Raw genomic sequence first — 5,532 nt, 5'->3', positions numbered from 1 at the left:
AATGCCATTTGAAAGAAAAACCAATAGCTTTGTACCTAAGGTTTTAATGATGTAAAATAGGAATAATAGGGAGAATGATTGACTCTCTTGAGTGGAACATTCTCTTTGTCATCAGGCTCTGCAGTGACTAAGCACAGTACAATCTATGATAGCCCATATACAGTACATGTTATCTCAGCCTCAGACATTGGAATTTATATATTTTTGCATATAGTTATTCTGAATTAAAGCATAATTGCTTTAAATTAATTTTAACTTAGATATTAGTAGTTATTATTCTGAGAATGAGATATGGAGCCAAGGGGATTTCCATTAATTTTACAGGGAATTGAACAATATTATTTTTTCTTCTTCATTGATCCTTACTCCTGTCAATGACAGAATAAGAGTTAATTCATGAAGTGTCATAACTCCATTTAATTTGAGAACATATCTCGGTTTCTATTGTATCTAAGTGCATTTGTAACTAATTCTGGACAATAGGATGAATAGTACAATTAGTTAAATTACACCATATTTGTTGATTGTCTGTCTCATTTCCTATGTTACTGGAATCTTTTTTTTTTTTGGTAAAACTTTATTTATGGTGAACAATCCTACAAATCTACTCATACAAAATCATAAGCTTGGGCTTGAGAAAAGGTTCAGCAGGGAAAGCTGCAGAGGGTTTGCATTCTACTCTAGCACCCAAATCCAGTTCTAGGAAATCTGTTGCTTCTCGACTCTAGGCACTCATATTTAGGTGCAAATAACTCTCTCTCTCTCTCTCTCTCTCTCTCTCTCTCTCTCTCTCTCTCTCTCTCTCTCCCTCACCCTCTCTCTTTCTCTCTCTCTCTTTGTGTGTGTGTGTGTGTGTGTGTGTGTGTGTGTGTGCGCGCGCGTGTGTGTCTCTCTCCCTGCCCCCTCCAATTTCATTAACTTAAAAGGAAGTTTATAATCCTATTTAGAGTTGGTTGTTTTCACCTGTAATCCTAGCATTTGGAAAGCCAAAGATAAAAATTGGATTAGGCAAGCCTCACCTATGAAAGATGTTATAGTAATCATATCATGAGGGATGTTGTAATGAACACCTTTAATCCCAACACTAGGCAGACAGAATTAGGTGGATCTCTGTGACTTCACGTCAGGACTAATCTATAGATCAAGTTCCAGGACAGCCACGACTACACAGAAAAACTCTATCTCCAAAAATCAAAAGAGAAAAAAATAAAAGTCTGGTGAATTTTGATGCGAATTGCAAGGAACCTATAATTTAATTTGAAGATCCTTTGTGCAAACAAGCCAAAGTGTATTTGCTACTGGAGTCTTGTTACATGTTCCTTTTGCTACTCTGCTTAAGCTCCAGCATCAGGCCCCACTACAAGCCCCTACTCAGCTTCCCTTGAATCCATGGATAAAAGACATACACACAGTTGTTCATTTTCAACTTGAGTTCTTGGTACAAATGTTGGGAACTACTACCTCCCACCTGGAAAAACGTGTCCTTATTTTTAATCTTAGCTCGACATCTCCTATCTGCCCTAAACATTGGTGGCTAGTCCCATCTAGCTCCTGACTACCAACTGTAGGAGCAGTCTATGTGGCCACTCCATTTTAAGATCTCACAGGACTCTTCAACCCTTCCTCAGCAGAAGGCTGGGAAACTCTCTCTCTCCTTCTTTGCATCTCCCTGTTATTCCAGGGACCATCTTCTGCCCAGCAATTGTACTCAGCAATTGTTCCATGACTTTCTTTACTGACAGATCAAGAACCAATTGAGGAAGAGGACCTTAGCATTAGAACTGCCCCTACAGAAAGTCTTCATCTATGCCATATGCCTTACTTTCTCTTCCACTGGTATCAGGGTATCTGACCTTATGTTGACGTCTTTGATCTATATGAAACTGTGTTTAGTGCAGCATTAAATATAAGGATAAATTCCACTATTTTATGCATAAGTAATCCAGTTTCTCCAATTCCATTGTTAAAGATTCTGTCCTTCCTTCGGTGCACATATACTTTACATCTTTGTAAATTAACCAAGTGGGTATAGGCCTATGGGCTTATAGGTGAGTCTTCAGTTCTATTTCATTATTATCTGTCTGGTATTATGCTAGTATCATGCTGTTTTATTATTTTACCTCTGTAGTATAATATTAAATCAGTTATGTAGATATTTCATTTTTTAAGGAATTGCTTTGGCTAATCTCAGTCTGGTATCCCTATAAAATTTTGGATTTGTTTTCAGTCTGTGAAGAATGACACTGAGATATTGATTGTAGTTGCATTGGATTCATAGATTGCTCTTGTAGGGTGCCCATTTTCACAATATTGGTTCTTTGAATCCAAAAACATAGAAAGAAAGCCTTAAACCTTCTACTGTCTTCTTTAATTTCTTGCTGTAGACCCTTACATTTTTTATTGGACAGGACTTTCATTTTGTTGATGAGTTTCATATTCACTATTAGTTTTCTTAGGGGTTATTTTGCATGTGATTTTATTCCTTACTTCTCTTTCAAAATATTTTTTGGTAGTACTTAAATAAGCTATTGCCTTTTGTATGTTATTTTTGTGTTCTGAAACTTTACTGAAAGAGTTTATAAATTACATAGGGGTTTTGGTAGAAAGCTACTGTAAAGCAAAGGAAAGTATGAAGCAAATGAATATGTAGCCCACAGAATGTGAGAACATTCTTGTCATCTATTCATAAGACAGATAATTAGTATCTAGAATCTTCTCTCTCAACTTTCTTAATACTGCCACCCCTTAATACAGTTCATCATGTGGTGGTGACCCTCCCCAACCATAAAATTATGTTGTTGCTGCTTCATATCTATAATTCTGATGCTATAAGTTTTAATGCAAATATCTGATATGCAGGATATCTGATATGCAACCTTCAAGAGAATTAAACCCACAGATTCACAACAACTAGTCTAGGGCATACAATGAATTAAAAATAGAAGAGTAAACATTAAAATGATAATGTGCTACCACCCCCAATACCTTGCCTATCATCTTTGCCTGGTGCATACCTAGCACTGGCAAACTGTGTCCTGTCCCTTGCACTCCATTTTCTTACCCACAACTCCACTTACATTCCTGAGGCCCTTCGAGAACCAGGGACATCCAGCTTTGCCTGCATCCCTAGAGACCTACTCTCACCAGGAACAAGCAGGTGCGGCCTCTCTCCATATTATCCTGTCTGCCATGTTCCAACTAGAGCACACCTATCCCTTGAGCTCCATCTTCTAACCCATAGCTCTGTCTGCCTTCCTGGAGGCCTGGAGGCACCAGAGACATCCAGGTGAGACCTCTCCAACCACAATCTCCTACTTGCCATAGCATTGTTGAGCCCTGGTCCCTGCACACCATGTTCTGTCCCACAGCTCTCCCAACATCCTGGGAGGCCTGCAGCACCAGGGACATCCAGATAAGACCCTTAACCCTACCCCAATCCCCTGCCTATTGCTTCTTTGCTGAAGCATACACAGCAGGTATGACTTGTGCCCTGTTCCCTGCACTCTTATTTTCTGTTGCTCAACTCTGCCTGCATTCTCTGAGGCCTGCAGACACCAGAAACAACCAGATAAAGCCAATCCCTCCCAAATCCCTGCCTACCAAGTCCCTCTAAAGCACAACCAACAGCTGTAAACTGCATTCAATCCCCTGTGCTCCATTTTCCAGTGCACAACTCTTCCTCGATTTCCGGAGAGCTTCCTACAAGAGAGACAATCAGATGGCTAAAGGTCAGTGTAAGAACACAATCAACAAGAGTCGGTCATACCACTATCCCTTCAAGTACTGCATAACCTGATAATGGAGCTGAAGCACAAGGAAAGCTTATTAAGCTGATAGAGGCCCTTAAAAAGGAAATGGATAAAATTCCTTAAAGAAATAAAGAAAAATACAATCAAACAGGTATAGGAGATAAATAAAATGGCTCATGACCTGAAAATGGAAAGGGCAAATATAAACAAAACACAAACTGTGAGAATCGTGGAGATGGAGAACCTAGGCAAGAAAATAGGAACAACTGATGAAAGCATCATTAACCGGCTACTAGAGGTGGAAGAGAGAATCTCAGGTGAAGAAAATAAAATAGAAGAAATCAATACACTGGTCAAGGAAAATATTACTTCTAAAAGTTTTTGACACAATACATGTAGGAATTCTGAGACAATAACCTTAGACACCAACCAAAGAGTAACAGAAATAGAAGAAGATGATTCCCAGTGCAAAGACCTAGAAAAAGTTTTCAACAAAATCATATAAGAAAACATTCCCATCCCAAAGAAAGAGATACAAAAATAAAAGAAGCTCACAGAATACCAAATAGATTTGACCTGAAAGGAAGCTCTTCTTGCCACATAACAATCAAACACTAAGTGTATAAAACAAACAAACAAAAAAAGAATGATAAATGATTCAAGATCAAAAGGCCATGTAACTATAAAGGAAGACCTATAAAAATTACAGCCAAACAGCTGAGACTCTTAAAGCCAGAAGGGCTTGAGCAGATATCTTGCAGTCTCTAGGAGACAACAGATTCCAGCCCAGATTACTATATCCAGTAAAACCTTGATCACCATAAATGGAGAAAACAGAATATTTCATGACAAAACCAAATTTAACCAATACCTTTCCACAAATGCAGCCCTCCAGAAAGTATTCATTTTAATGACTTAACAGCACACATGAAAGCTCTTGAACAAAAAGAAGAAAACACATGCAAGAGGATTAGGTGGTAAGAAATAAACGAATTCAGCATTGAATTCAGTAAATTAGAAACAAAGAGAAGAGTAGACAGTCTTAACAAAACAAAGAGTGAACTGGTTCTTTCAAAAAATCAGCATGATAGACAAACCCTTGACCAAACTAACTAAAAGGCAAAGCAAAATATATAAATTAATAAAGTCAAAAGTAAAAAGGAGTATATAACACCTGACATGGAATAAATTCAAATCATTAGGTCTTACTTCAAAAATATGTACTTCAAATATTTGAAATTTTTAAATGAAATAGACAGTGTTCGTGATAAATACCATTTACCCAAGCTAAATCAAGATCATGTAAACAACATAAGTAGGCCTTTAACCTCTAAGGAAATAGAAGCACTCATTTAAAATATCTTGTAAACAAAAATAAAATAAAATAAAATAAAATAAAATAAAAATAAAAACACACTGCCAGATGATTTTAGTACAGAATTCTACCAGAATTTCAAAGAACAGTTAATATAAATACTCCTCAAAATATACCACACAATAGAAACATAAGGATCACTGACAAATTCATTCAATGCCAGCACAATCACCATGATACCTAAACCACACAAACACTTAACAAAGGATGAAAATTTCAGGACAATTTACCTTATGAATATTGATACAAAAATACTCAATAAATAGCTGGCAAACTGAATTCAACAATACATAAAAAATCAGTATCCACCATGATCAAGTACGCTTCATACTATAGATGCAGGGATGGTTAAAATATGAAAATCCATCAATGTAGGCCACTGTATAAACAAACTGAACAAAAGGAAAC

This window comes from Mus musculus, chromosome 17 (genome assembly GCF_000001635.26).
Source record: "Mus musculus strain C57BL/6J chromosome 17, GRCm38.p6 C57BL/6J".
In the NCBI taxonomy this organism is placed as follows: Eukaryota; Metazoa; Chordata; class Mammalia; order Rodentia; family Muridae; genus Mus; species Mus musculus.
The sequence above is the reverse complement of the archived record's forward strand: the minus strand, read 5'-3'. Positions refer to the sequence as shown.